This window comes from Anguilla anguilla, chromosome 15 (assembly GCF_013347855.1).
Source record: "Anguilla anguilla isolate fAngAng1 chromosome 15, fAngAng1.pri, whole genome shotgun sequence".
Lineage (NCBI taxonomy): Eukaryota > Metazoa > Chordata > Actinopteri > Anguilliformes > Anguillidae > Anguilla > Anguilla anguilla.
The window spans coordinates 7235458-7251432 of NC_049215.1; the positions used below are offsets into that span (position 1 = coordinate 7235458).

Genomic DNA, 15975 nt, shown 5'->3' on the forward strand with positions numbered 1-15975 from the left:
AATATTTAATGTATGCTTTGCAAAATCCGTAAGCAAATCTATGCAAATCTACATCTTGACACATGAGGAAGACACCTCATGTGCAGCTCTAGGAAGCAGTTCCAGGGTTCACTAGAGAGCGATAAGCCTCAGCAGTCAGTGAACTGAACCCTCTCTAACCCTGGATGACGCTGTCACCAATGATGCATCACCCTGTGGAGCTACCAGCTGCACTCAACAATAGATCCAGTCTCTAACGCGTCACAGGCACGTAGGAGGAGGCTTGCAAGGAAGAAAACCAGCGCCCGACACTGTTGTGAATACAGTGAAATATCCAGTGCTAATTCAAATCTAACAGTGTTAATTAAACTCTTAACAGATAACATTTGGTCATTCCACATTCCAGAGTTAAGAGTTTAACTAACACTGTTAGAGTTGAATTAGCACTGGACATTTAAATGTGTTGGAACCCATCATAGATAACTGCTATTTTAGTATTTTAATAAATAATGATGTCAGCAAATTATATTCAATCGTTATTTCCTAAAGACCATTTTGACGAAATAAACTGAAAATAAAGGACTCAAGTGCGGCGATTAAATAAAAGTGCCAATCTGGGTTTTTTAATCTGTTTGCCATGCAATAAGCCACACAGCAGCTTTTTGGCATTTTGAAAAATTGTTATGATGTTAATACATGGCAAGATTTTGTCTTAATTTATATTTACATAAAAGTGGGAAAAATAGAACTGACCGTTTCATTGATTTCCCATGGAAACTCTATCAAATTTCCCATCCTTGGGGGTTGGGCCTTGAGAGTTTATTTCGTTTTTGTGGGTGTGCCCTCTCTTGCTGCCTGGATCAACGGCACGGCTGGGATTGATCCTTGGGACCCATCAATGAAATACTACAGTATCTTAATGAGATGAGCCACCCAGCAACCCTAACGATATGATTTTCCTGACATCAAAATATTAAAATAATTTCAAATATTTATTTAAGATTCATTATATTCAATAGCTGCATGTCCCAAGTGAAGTAGAGGTATGTGAGCAGTGTTCAGTAATAGGCCCCCCAAACTAACCCCCAGGTGAAGCAACGCTACTTAATAGCAGCCTCCTCCGCAGTCCTTGGCGGAACAGCACTCCCCCTCAGCACGGCGAGCTCAGACTCAGCCATCCCATCCACCACAATACATCACGTTCAGACATTACTCACAGCACTTATCTACAGCCATTTTCACAGCTTTTATTTTTACGCACCATCCATTTACACAGCGGCGAATTTTACTGAAGCAATTCACGTTAATTACCTTGCCCAGGGGTAAAATGGCAGTGCTCCAAATGGGAATCAAACGTGTAAACTCAGCCGAGTTCCCTAACCCTTATGCTACACTATGCTGTCTCCAAAGCTACCCGAGACACAGGTGATGTAGAAATATCTTTACTATGACTGGTATCGCTTCTGGCGTCAGTACTGTACGTTTCTTCCGACACACACTCCACCACCATGAACGCAGGAACAGCAAAGTACTTCATAAGCATGAAGTCTCCAGAACCTCGTTCGTTCTCATGCGCATGCAGCAGAAAGCAATTATTTCTTATAAATCAATAGGATGCGAAAATGTGCTTTGACAAGGTCGCGCGGGACAGTCTGGGTTTATAAACAGGTTAGGCGAGGTCCGGCAGCCCGACATATTTTGTTTACTGTACGTTCGATTGAGGGCGATTCCGACCGGCGAGGAGGGACGGGCGCGGAGAAACACAAACCGACTTTAATCAAGCTGCCCGTGAGAAGCACAGAGGGGATCAGAGAGGAGCAGGGTTTACAGGCAGACCGGATATTAGTTCTGCTAGCCCCGTCTCTCGCATTCCTCCACAGACCCGCATTTCAAAGTGCTGCATGGACATTTAGCCACGATAAGGCGGCCCTAAAATTTTATGTGCCTCCGTTCCCGAGGGAAACTTTACTCACTCAGCCGCGGTCTCCGTGCCTCTCGGCCAGAACAGGCAAACCTTACGACCTCACATCGGTCCAGACTTACGATTCCATCTCCAGGGGTGATTTTTGAGCTTTGTGTAATAGCCTCGTATGTCTATCGCTGGACTTGACTACCAGCCTTTACACAAGGAGACTGTTAAAGATCAAAATGTTGGCATTTGTGTCTAACGTTCAGCTTCCAAACAGTTTTAGTTGTATTTTGAAAATAAAAGTTAAAATGTAATAGAAACACTAATTAAGTGTGTTTTCACTGGGTTCAAAGATTTAATAAAAGGCTTTGTAAAAAGAATTATGTAGTATTTGCTGATTACTTAAGAGGTGCATGCCAGGTAAAAGTGCACTATGTAATGATTCAGTGACTTCATGCTATGATTGAATGCCAACTAGGATGTGACTCTTGAGTAAAGCTTGTTTATTTGTGAAACCAAACACAGCAAAGAAACTGTTGCAGCTCGAATAAAAAGGGCAATCTCAGATAAATAGCAACACTGTTCACATATAACTAAAAAGCTAAATGGACCCAAAGACAAGCAGAGATTGAAGACCCTCTTCCCTTTATCGCCATCTTGTGGTGGACCAGGGTACTGCTCCGTCGGCATACGCAGACACGCCGAGGCAAGGGGGTGAGGGTAGTAAATATAGAGAATTTCTTTTTACTGTCGCTGGGGCTTTCTTTCATGACACGCTTCACTTTCTAAGAGCTTTCTTGGCTTTGCCCGCTCGCTCCTCTGGGGACGTTGCGGTCTGGTGTGTGTGTGCGAGCGGTCACGGCAGAGAGAGTATCTAATTGCAGAAGCCGCCCTGTGAACTCCAACATACAGGTCTCTTGTATCTCTCTGAACTGAGAAAACATGTTACTGCCACTCATTACAACTGAGTAATTAACACAGGGTCTCGTGCCTCAATAATAATCCTAAAGGAGAAAGTGTAAAATGAGGGTTTGAAAACGTTAACTCTGACTGTATCATTCTCCCGGCTGCATTAAGAACAGGCTAGGTGATACTGTGGGCTCCTGTTCCGGTGAGACTCTAGGTAATATTACAATTGAAAAATGCCTGTCATTGAGCTCTCAGGGAGTCTGATATACCACAGAAAGACCATCTGTGCAACCAGTTTAAGATGCAAATTATCTGGAATAAGAATAATCTTTTCTACATATTGGGTCTGATATTACAGAATGGTTATACATATGAAAAGGAAGGGGAAAGCATTCTAATTAGTTTTCAGAAGTTTTAATATTTGGTATTAAATTAATTTATTGACAGGATCAAAAGGTTACCCCCCACTCCCATCCCCTTTCCCAGACTAAATTGGTAAGGTTTGTCTTCAAGGTGTCTGTTCAGTACTACATTCTGAGTCATCTCTATGGAGTTAAACTAACAGACAGTAGGACCTGGAATTTACAAATGAGAACGGAATGTAGCTTTCTTTCCAAAAATCAACTGTAAATTGTGTACAGGAAGGGGAACACTATTTGTAATATGTCTCCCAACAAGTGAGACAAATGTTAGAGGGTTCAGTGCCAATTTCTTAGTGAGAGTTCAGTTCACATAAAATAGCCTGTTCATTTACACAAAACATTTTTGTTTTCCCTGTATGCAAGAGTCTGAGTGAAATGAAGCACTGATAGTTCAGGTAAAGCAATGGTATAGCGGGAATCAATTCTGTGCAAACAGGGACACGCATGGTGTGTGATTAAAATAATATTAGTAGCTTCTTATGCTGTTAAACTTCAGGGAAGTCAATGGATTTCCCTCTAAAGATGCCTCACTAGATCCGAGTCAGCAAATTGCCCGCTAAGCTTTCCATACTTAATATAATATAATTAAACTCTACCAAAATACTCCTGGATTTCAATGGGCAATGACAGGGCAACGAATGATGTGACCAACCAATAAGAAATGACTGGACCACTGTACAATGGCATCAGATGCCACAATGACATCATTACTATGCGGCGGGAAATGCAGTCATAGGCAGAAGGGAGGTCATTAGTGCATAATAAATACATGGAAGAACAAATAAATGAATACCTGAGAAGAGAAAAGTAGTTCCAGAAAAGCACTCGTCATTGTGCTGCACGGCTTAAAACAACTCAGAATGACCTAGTACATTGTATTGAAATACATCCTCAAAAGGATAAGAATTTTAATCAGTCATTGCTATGCCTATTGCTAATGCGCTGTTCGTGTTCCACTCATTCATAGCATAACATTGAGTTCTGATGTGTTTGAATAATGTTAATGTTTACCCACCCAATGTTCTACTTGCTTGATGGATGCTCAATAATTTAAAGAAAATAAAACAGGGAAATTACAAAGGAGAGCCTTCGACATTTAGGCCACTTACTGTGAGGACAGCCAGTATTTTGGGAAAACCTGTACTGATTAAAGGAGAAGATTAGATAGTCGCTACTAACTTAAAACATCTAGGTATCGCGCTCTCAAGATCCTCCATTATGAGCATGAGCAGGAGTAGGTGGAGCCTGCTTGCAGTGTGTGAGATGAGAGGACCAATCCAAGGGCATTATATGCAGAAGAGTTAAGTGAAAAACACAACACATAATTGACATGGGTGTTTGTACATGCATAGAATTTACTGCAACATTTCCTGTTATAAAAGGAATATAAAATAAAATACACAACAGTACTTCCTTTGAAAGCTCCTTTATTATTCTACTTTTATTGTATTATATGAAATAACACTGCCGAGATAAGCAGCACCTGAGAGCTGATTAGTTTTACATTAAATCTATTCGACCAACCATTTAAAAAAAATTTGCAACCACGCTCAAGGCATTGTCCCTTTACTTATTATATTTATTGTTTGTGCAATAATAATGTTTTAACATTGTGCATATGTATTTTCCATTATACTGCAGAAGTAGGCCAACGGTATTTACAGTGATTAGTAGAACCACAGCCTTTGCGTCTGGCCATTTGTTCAGAATAATTGAATTAATTATTTTGGCCACCGCAGCTGTTGTAAAATGTTTGCGTACACGTTGCGCATGCAAATCCCCACAGCGCCATTTACATTTTCATCTGCCGCCGTGCTGATATATTCAACACCTGAATACATTCATTTTGGGCGTGATGTGAATGACCTACCAATTTTACAAATCAGCATAAACTAACCTGGTGCCAAAAATCGAATGATTCGTTTTCCTTGTGAGTTCCCTGAAACAGATTGCTAAATCTGATACGCCCGCAATAGAAGTTCTACATCTTGCAAGGGATATTTGACTGTAACAAACAGTCCGACTATTCTAGGGTTATCAGTTCTCGGTAAAAACTGTGTTGCCAGAGTTAAAAGATAGCTCTCTGACAGGCAGTAATTGAAGCTGGGAGTAGCAGGCCGGACTTGCTCTCTCAGGGGGGAGTTTAATTGTGCGTGGGTATATTGGGTTGGCACAGCAGCCATAATAAAACAGTACTGAGGTCAGTGAATCGTGAAGTTCAACAGTGGAGTTACACAGCCGTGTGCTCAAATTCTGTGGCCTAATACTTTGATAACACTGTTCAAAACGCTCAGAAGGATTGGCCCTTAGGAAAAGAGCGCCGATTATTAAAATAAACTGCAGTATCCCCGTCCGCTTGAAATGCAAACTTTCAAAGTGCCTACTTTTGCCTTTCAATTGCACGCTTTCCAAAATCCTACTTTTGGTTGAAGCATCCCAAAGCTATTTTGGGTCAATACCGGCATTTGTTTCTATGTACTGTACCTTTTAAATGTTCAAATTCTCTTCTTGATCTTACTGTATCGACCCTTTCTCTATCTGAAGATTTGAACAAACTCACCCTGAATAAGCTCCAAAAGAGAAATATTCAGAGCTCCATTCAAAAATAAAAAAATTTCCTGATTTTTATGTCTACATAATGGAGCTAAGAGTTTCATTAGCAGTTATTTGTGTGTAGTGACAAATGCATTATTATTGAAATTATGTCACCACAGGTGCAAGTCTCTCATTTCTGAAGTGAGCCCTTACAGGTCTAAGCCTATTTTCCCAATTTTTGGCACCCTCTGATTTATTCATTAATTTACTTATTTATGTGTTAAATAGGCCTATTATGCACAATCAAGTGTTAGATCTCTATTTTTAAGCACAAATGATCCTTCTTCCCCTGTTCTCTCCCCACGGTTCTGACAGGAGCAGTCAATAACTTAGCTAAGCAGTTAAGCTTACCTTACAACATCAGATATTATTAAAAATATATTTTTTTTTAAAGGTATGGCAACAAATATTCTTCATGATAACCTACAGCAGAACATATTTTGCACATGTTTAAAATCTGGCATGACTTATCCAGTTCCTGTTTCAGAGTCCAGTCACTAAAAACACTGTACAGGAAGGTGCTGTGCTCGAGAGAGAGAAATCCGAGGAACATTCAGCTGGAGGACTCACTACTTTGAAGTTGCTATGTGTTGGAAGTGCCACAGTGCCTGGAAACCGGTATAATTTTAATGAAATTGAAAGGAACTCCGACTGAACTCTCTCAGGCAGGCTCTAAAGTGGAGCTCCAGGCCCTAATACCTCTCAGAAATGCAGGGTTTGTCTATTCTCTGATTTGTTTCTCACGTGTCTGGGCACCAATGCAAACCTCTGTGGTCAAAATATTATCAACTTCAATGACCGTGGAAAAAACGGTTATGCTAATGTTCAAACTAATCACATGGACATGAATTTGCATCACAGACTTTATAACTACTAATCTACAACACTTGAGAGGACTGAGCTGGTCGCAAGGAGGCATCCAATGTTAAAATTTTACTACAGAAAATGCTTTGCGTGCTACATAGACATACGCGCTTATGGATGGCACTATGTCCATGTTATATTTTAGTCAGCTAGCTAAATCTGGCAGTGAAAGTTTTATTTATGAAATACATTGATAAAATTGCATGCGATTTCACTTCTCAGCTAGCATATAATGGGACAGACATGCATACATGTTTACTGTATTGATCATTCAAATTACCATTCATCACAGACCTACAGTATCAATCAGCTGGCTGCCTGTTTCTTAAGAAACAAACTTGAGAGAGACTGTGGGTGAATTCAAATGGAGCAGGCTGCAGGTTTCAATGTACTGAGTTTTTGACAATGACGACATCTCCTATTTGGACCTTGTTTTAGTTTTGAGAGTGAGGAATTCCTGTTTCCTTCATCTCCATCAAACAACGAAGAAGAAAACTACAGGAGAATTTTGCTTCACGCACTGGGAGATAGAAAGATGACCCAAGTCCACACGCAGTAATTTGACCCACATTGATCTAGAGTTGGTCCGTGAAGATCACTGGAGGCTGATTCTCACTAAAAGGTCAGAGGTCGACGCCTCTTGGGGCATGTCACTGATGAGCAAGCCAGCACTTCTTTACTACAGGTGCATGAACAAGCCTCAGAAACAAAGAGAGGAATCCGAGACACCTCTGCCTCTCAAACAGATCTTATCAGGAGTCTTATCTGGAACATTGTTAACACTTACACTTTCCAATAGGGTGCTGCTAAACAGCGTTAATGACTGAATCAAAAATAGAAATGCGATGGAATACGTCCTCTAAAACGCATTGCTGATTTTTAACCCAGCATTGATAAATATTACAAATTGTCATTTTGAGAAGGAGACCAGATGGAGAAATCCTGCACAAATATAAAATAATTGGGCTTTCGAGTAATTGTTTGTAAAGGCATCGCCATGAGAGCATGCTAACAGCTATAGCATAGACATCCTTTGTTTGTCTGGGCTAAATCATTAGCTGACTATGGCCGAGGGTACTGCGAAGTAAGTGCCATCTAGCGCTTACAGGTTGCAAGCTGTCAATAATGAAAGACGAACTTCACCAACTCGTATAAAATCTTTGTTTGGAATGTACCATCTTAGAACTATACCATCCTACACAACTGATAAACCATGAAATGATTGTTTTAACAAAATGAAAGAAAAAGGATTCTACCTGCAGTTGGTCAATTTGTACTTACTGCTATATTTTCTAAAGTTTGGATTTATCGACTGAAATACCAGGAAACAAATAAACATTTTTCATTATTGATGGTTTCCCGCACAGGGTCAGAGAAATGTATTATTCATAAGTAATTGTAATTATAATTTTTATTTATTATTTATAAGTTATGTTGATCCCTCTCCCTCCCTCCCCCATCACTCAAAATATGAATATGTCTATAGAAACCTCACTATGCATATATACATAAAAATGTTCAGTGCTGATTCAGCTTAATGAGGATATAAATAGGATCAAATGCACTCAGAGTAACATTTATTCTGTCAGGGATAATTTAACACAGAAAACTACTCACAACTCAAATGGAAAAGGGCCCAGGTGCACAGATTGACTCAAGAGGCAGAGATAAGTCAAACAAAGATATGGTTGACTGCATATGAACTTAGATAAAACAAAACAACAAATAGAAACAACAGGAGAGGAACAGCATAATAAATTAGACACAGGGTGACTAGTGGCTATGGTACACATGCAAGCAAACACAAAGACCAAGTAATGAAACAGGAGGAACAGGGAACTTAAATACACAGCGCAAAAAACATGCAGATGAAACCAAAATGCGGAATACAGCTTGGGAAATAGTGGCATCTAGCGGTGAGGGACCAGAATTGTGACAGAAGTAGTCTCCAAGATGGCAAAACGGATCAACTCCTATTCCGTACTTTCCAAACATGACGCCTGCTCAGTCCCCAGAATCCCTGACAAGCTTCAGGTGAAGTGAAAGTGTGTGGCTGACTATCTTTAATACGGACGCATGTTTTGGGATTCTAGAGTAGGATATTATATGAATGAATGGCACTGTGACACTGATCTGTTGTCTGCTAACTCTTACCATAGAAAGAGTTTCAGCATGGCAGTGTTGATGATAACGTGAATACATAAGTAATGAGCAGGTAAAAATTATAGTCGTGCTATAGTACACTAAAAGGGCCTGAGATGGACTATCTCTTTTTTGAAGGGGACCTGGAAAATGTATACATTAACAAGAAACAGTCATTTAAAATGTACCGTGAGCTAAAAGTAGTGAATAAAACCTATAGACAAAAACAGGGTATCGTAAATACAAGATAATATAGAACTTATATAATAGTCATAAAATAAATATCCTGTTAGCTCAGACTTAGCAGGCCTCCGGTCCAGTTATTGCATCTCTTATTGCCATTTTACAGAGAGAAAAGCACAAGACCGCAAGATCGCTCAGCTGCATCGCCTCCCTTATCAGTGCATTAGAAGCTGGAGACACGGGAGACAGGAGAGGATCCGGAGGCTTTAAAGGGAGGCGGGTGGGAAATCTGGGGCTTTTATTTGTGCAGGAGAGAAGACAGCTCTGAAGATTACACTTGGAAACATGAAAGACAAAATGTGGGTTAACTGTGGGATGTCATTTTCTCTCTCAATAATACAATTGTATGTATATAATATCTTAGGTTCAGCCTTAACATGAGTACAAAGCGAGTAACAGCGGGTGTAAAATTTTCTGGTAGCATATTCTGGCGGGTGGGGGGGATCTGGGGGGAGTAGGAAATTAGCCTCACACCCAACCCCAGACAACACCTACCTTACAACCCCTTCATACACGCAAAACGAAACTACTGTAAGTGTGTGGAAAAAGGACATGTTTCTAAGAAATGATACCACAAAACTATGTAGTGATGTTTCCAAAACTGGAGAGGAGGGGTAGGGGCGGGTCCCTGGGGGGGCACGCTCCTCTATTGGTAGCACCCCTGGGTTTGACTCTCGCCCTTAAGGGAGGCACATGTGACCTCACACACTGCTTTTTCAGTGTGATCACACACACACACACACACACACACACACAAAATCGGGCCCTGCGGACCTCTCAATCAGGATTTACTGCACCCCACCCCGTCGACCTAACCCAGGCCTCAAGCTCCACCCACATCTCTTGAGGAATGTACAGAAATTACGCGCAGGATGTGCAATCAAACACCGAATATCACATCATTCACGCACATCACCATAGTCTTAGTTTTAAAAAAATCCTGTTGTGTTGTAGCAAGTCTTCGCAGCCGCGTTAACCGCACGCACAGGTCTGGCCTGCAGTACCAGCGCATGTGATGAATCCTGACACGGTACTTTACACGGCCGTATCGTTTCACCTGGGGACACGTCGCGCTGTGAAGTCTAAAAATGTGATTAACCTCAGTCACAAACCAACCGTATCCTGTTTCCCTCCGAACCTTCATCTCGCCTCGTGGCAAGACACGGTTTCTCTCCGCTCGTTTTTTTCTTTTTTCAAACCACAACTAGGCAGGAACGGGTTACATTTTACATCCAAAGCTGAAGGCTAATTGTATTTTTTTTTTTTTAGAATCATGCTTAAATAAACCGGTTTTTGTGTCCACCAAGTGTCTCGGCTAAATTAGCTAATTGGCTGTATACACTCAACACGGGTTCACTCTGAGATTATATCACAGAAAAACGTTTCATAAAGAGACATAAGAAAGCTGAAGGCTAATTGTCTTTATTTATTTATTTATTTTTAATTATGCGTAAATAAACGGTCCGGGGGGGGGGTTTTCTGTCCGCGGTGTTCGACGCGACCGGGAGAGGAGCCGGCGCTGCCGTGGCTGATCTGGCTCTGGCCCCGCTCTGTGTGAAACGCAGGACCCCCCCTTTACATTCATCCGCTCTGACACTCCTGCGCCGAGCTGTGGGGGATTTCTCACATTACATTGCGTTAGATTCGTTTAGCAGGCTCGCTAACCCACAGCTATGCGCCCGACGCTGAAGGGGAAGAAATGGAGCTTGATTAAGAGCAAATTTAATTTCTATAACTAGGGACCTGCATATGAAAATGTAGCTAATTATGTTAGTTTTTTTTTTCTTTTCATTCTTTCTACAGAGAGGTTTGGGACACACAACTTGGCCAGAAATATTAATCCAGCAAAGTTAAAATACACAGCATGGAGCTAATTGAGAATTAAAAGAACTGTGTCAGACAGCTTCCACTCTGGCTGGACAATGAAGGGGGGCATGTTGGATAAAAGCAAGCTCAGCATTAAAATCTATCGCAGCCATCTTGGGCTCCAGTCTTTAGTGTGACTCTTATTAAGTTCTCACAACTACACCCCCCCCCTCCTACCTCTCACCCCCGACATTTTGTGTTGCCTCATATTGTGCTGATTTTGGAAATTGTTCAAAAAATAAAACAGAATCTGAGCTTTTGATACTGTTGGAATTGTTCCATTTTTCATTTGTCTGAGGAGTGATAAAATTTTAATAAATCTTTGACCCAATGAAAAGTTGACAAGTTAACTATTGCAAATATATTACATAAACAATTAACCATTCATTTAGTGAGCTTAATTGGAATACATTTTATGAGAAACATGAAACATATTTTGACATTCTAATGTAAATGCTACTATAAGAAATATGAATAAGAAATCATGCATTTTGAAAATATTTTGAATTTTGTCAGATTAGTATTTTTTTAAAGAACAAAATTCAGAATTATTGCAGCTAAGGCATGAACAACATTCCAGGAACAGTCTGTGCTCATAGATAAACTTTGCCACAAGGTGGAGATATTCACTCACAAACCATAACTTGACATCTAACAGGGATTTGCCAGTTGAGTTAACTGCCACTTGGAAACAGGTCTCTCACAGTGTCAAGAAGAAACTGTCTTTAATTCAAAGGAACCCATAATGTTAATACCCATGTATTTTAATTTTAAATCTACATATAAAAGGAGCTTAATCTTGAAACACATCTAATCCGACATTCCTCTCGGTGTGAATTCTGAAATCGGAATCTCCCTCTGGAGGGCAATTAAAACTATTCAAAAAAAAAAAAAAAAGAATATATTATTTGATATATTTAAAAACATTTCAAACTCAGGTCAGAGTTGTGCCACAGTTGTCAGACTGAGAACAGAATAGTTTCTCCTGATTGATCAGGGGTGGGCAATTCTGTCCCAGGAGGGCCGGTGTATACGCAGGTTTGTGTGTCCACCAAGAGTGTTGGCTAAATGAGCTAATTGGCTTTTTATATCATTTCATATAGAGACATAACAGTTTTCAGCTGTCATTCACGTGCATATCAAGAAATGTAGCTAAAATGTCAGATGGTGTAAATGTTAGGACTGATTACATAATTAAAGCCAGAAGTTGGCACGAAAACCAGAAACGGATTCGGCCCGCGTCGTCCACCTGTGTGATTAAAAAACGAACATCCTCTTATCCTTCATCTCAGTGATGTGAATGTGTGCTGTAGTGCAAGTAACCTGTGACGAAGCCTTGGCTATTTAGTCACGCACTGTGATGCACAGAAGCTCCCCGATTCTAATTTCAGGAACTGTGGCCGAACCGAATTTATCACACAAGCCATCACAGTGTGGCCCCTAATCTTTTGAGAGCATCTCCTAGCAGACATGCAACACAACAGTGACTTCTTAAGGTCCTTACGAAAGAGAACGCTCCTGTTTGTCCATGGACAAACAGGAGCTTTCTCTTTCGCAACCAACCAATCAATCCCTCTTTTATTACACTATAACGTTGTGTTCTGCACGTATAAAGGCATTTCATTGCTTCCTCCTTCCAATCCTGCTCAGGCAAGTGTGTATACATTCAGTATGAGTGTGTTCGTATTATTTCATTTATCATGTTTTTTTGTTCAATTTCCCAAAACCTGGACATCAGCATCACAGGTTATATTTTAATCATAGATTGCACAGCAGTTAGTCTGTAGTTGCACGAAAATTCTAGTTACTAAAGAAAGGAGCTATTCTGATGGCTTACGGTTTTTGCTGGCCAGCTGGCAGTAACGGCAAATTCTTATGACAAGGTAGCCTGCTTTGCCACATCAGCATTCCTCTGCTGGCAAAAAGATGAGCCTCACGCCTCTCCAGTAAGTCACCTGAGAAGTTCCAAGGGTTTGCGCAAGTACGACCGTAGCCGACCGGGACCGTCCACGGTCACCGAAGCCGCTGAACGCAGCGGACCGAGGCTCGCGGTCCGGGTCCGTTTCGCGGAACGCGACGGGTAACACCATCGATCAGGCCAAGGCTAATCTAATAAAGAAGAGTTCGGCCGTGATGTTATTACGGATGGATTAAACGTGACGCACATGAAGGATTTCGCCACTGCTGGAGTTGATTAGGTATCCAGTACCCCGGCCCGATTCCCTGAACATCGGGACATCCACTGCTGAAGGAGTGAGCTCACAATCAGCAAAACAAAATCTACTACTCGATATTACGGTCAAAATGCACGATCTGCACTGGAATTATATTTACCTTGAGGGAGCATGCGGATTGGTCTCTGCACGAGGTCAAAGGTGAACTCAGTTGGTTCGAAGGGCACCACGCACATGCCGAAGAACAAACTTAGAAATATTGTCAAAATGCAACCAAAGCGAACTACTGTATACCGCACCACCTCATTTCCATCAACAGCAGTCTCAAGACATCACATGATTTTACTCCACAGTGTCCTTTTCAGTCATGTTCTAACATAAATTTGCTGCATATTACAAAAATACCTAAACATGTGGCAGCATTGTGTTTTGTTTTTTTTATTTTTTATTTTGGTTCCAAGGAATTCCACTGCCAATTGTTCAGGAATTTCATGAACTTGACTTCTCCAAGGGATTCCAGAAATGACTGTGGTTTGCTTGAAAAGGTTATGGCATATACGCATCGTATGTTTCTGATTTCGCCTCAATTTCTAGCTAAACATTAAAACAATTATATTGTATATGACAGGACTTCTAATCACCTCAGAAGATAATCCCCAGGAAGTGTACTCATTGACAAGTTTATTGAGCTTTTATTTTATTTTTTTAATAAAAGAGTGTATTCCCCTGACAGGACAGCCAGGCCCAGACTGCAGCTCTGAGTTTCACGACCGCCTGGTATGGATGAGAAGGGATAAGACTGCAATAAAAAGGGGAAGGTCCCGGTAGGGCGCGGCTGGAGCCTCCAGTGCGTGTCAGTTAAAGACAGACTCCGGGTCTTCTGAAGGCTGTTCCCAGGAACACTCAGCCAAGACCCCAGGCTCAACACCCTGCTGCACTTTGAAATGGGATCTTTATTGTCCATAAAGTTTAAGCCAAGTATGAAAAATCACTCCTCCCTGACAAAACACCCCCCCCCCCCCCCAGAACACATCTCTCTCTCTCTCTCTCTCTCACACACACACACACACACATACACACAGGTGGGCTGCAAGGTATTACATTGTTAATGTCCACCAATGTTAAAGTCTCCAATTAACCCTGGGATAAATATAGCTTGAGGATGATAAGAGTTTCAAAACATTCATAGTTTATGAAGAATATTTTTCCATTGCGAATGAGTATACGAATAAAAGATTCTCCCTTTATTACTTTAGACCGATTAAATAATGTAAATAGTTTAAGTTTGGATGTAATCCTTTACACAAAAAGATTGGAAGTATACACAAAAAAGGCCAAAAAAGATTTGAGGTATACACACAAAATGGGTTGTTCACCAGTCCAGTGAAAAGGTATCAGAATGTACATAATGGCTTTGTTTGTGAATGTTTTTTTTTGTATGTGCATCAGTGATGTCCTCTATTCTCTGTGGATTTTTACGTCAGGATTTTTATCACTTAAGCACACTTCGGAAATGGCTAACAATGCAGCATGTATGGAAAACACACCACAGAACCCTGTTCCCTCTAACTGCTCACTGCCTGACTTATTTAGGGCGATACAGTAACAACTGTGACATGTGCCAATACCTTCATTCTGGTCTTACTGAGTCAAATATCATGGAGGCACCAAAGGCTTATTTTCTCTTTTATGTAAAAGTTGATCAATTGATACCATGAAGCACCTGAGGCTCAGACAAAACTGTTCCATACCCCCGCCTTTGAAGCTCGAGGAAAAACAAAGAGATTAAATCAAAAAGACCTGCCGGTGAGATAGCAGACAAACAACCCATCTGATCTCTCTGCGGGAAGGTATCAAAGGGGAGAGTTGATATACGCGCGCGGACGGCCCAATGGTGGCGCTGCCCGTTTGCTTGTCACGCGTTCTGATTGATTTCTTCGTTCTTCATTATACTGGAATATAACAGTAAATCATTTAGAGACTACAAAAGCGGAGAGAGTTTCTATTTCTGCTGAGTTATGAACTCCGGCCACTTTAAAGCTGGGGTGAAGAGATTAATTTCTGTCTGCCGGGGCTATACGACGCACGTGCTACGACACACGACACGCAAGACTGATAATGAAGCCGTTTGCTAAATATGGATCGCTATTTGCATGCAGACAAATGGGAACTGCATGGAGAAGTCATCAACAAAGACGGTCTTTGAGAGCCCCTAGCCAGCAGGTGTTATACATCATATTTAAATGAACGCGTAAAGTCTGGAAAACGTAGCCTTTTCCGAGAATGCGGTTACACTGAAATATAGAACTCAAACCTTACCACGAGAATGATCTAAAATAAACGACCTGCTTAAATCGTGAGTAAAGTAGAGGTATTTAGAGGTCGCTCGACGTTCAGAAAGAGTGTACTTGAGGTCTGCTGTGCCATAAATGGAATTATGACTGCCTCAGACGACGGTCTGAAAAGGAGCAACACAATGACCGATGATTAAAATTAAGTTTTAAGAAGATATGAGCATTTGCGACTAGAGGAAAACACCCTCAGGTAAACTCTGCAGGGTCATTAAAACAAAATTCCCTACTTGGTGCACTGAAAATACACATCTATGAGGAAACAACATTTTACAACATCTAGTGGAGCAAATGATATGGACAACACTAATGCTTTAAAAAATAAACCATAATAATCGTAAATCTGTACTCAGAATGTAGGAATGAATAAACAAATCTTCTAATAAAAACAAAGTCTACTTTGTTCCTGCACATTCACACAGAGGAGACACTAATCAGTCTCGAGTATGGATCTAGGCAATGTGTCAGAAATCCTACTGTGGACTAAAACTGTTATTTTTATGGCTGGCCCAGCCATACAA

At 40.9% G+C, this 15975-nt stretch overlaps 1 long non-coding RNA gene across 2 annotated transcripts in view; it reads right to left on the bottom strand.

Moving 5' to 3' along the window:
• Positions 1-15975, bottom strand: part of LOC118214472 — a 265667-nt gene that overhangs the window by 139096 nt on the left and 110596 nt on the right. The window lies entirely within an intron of this gene.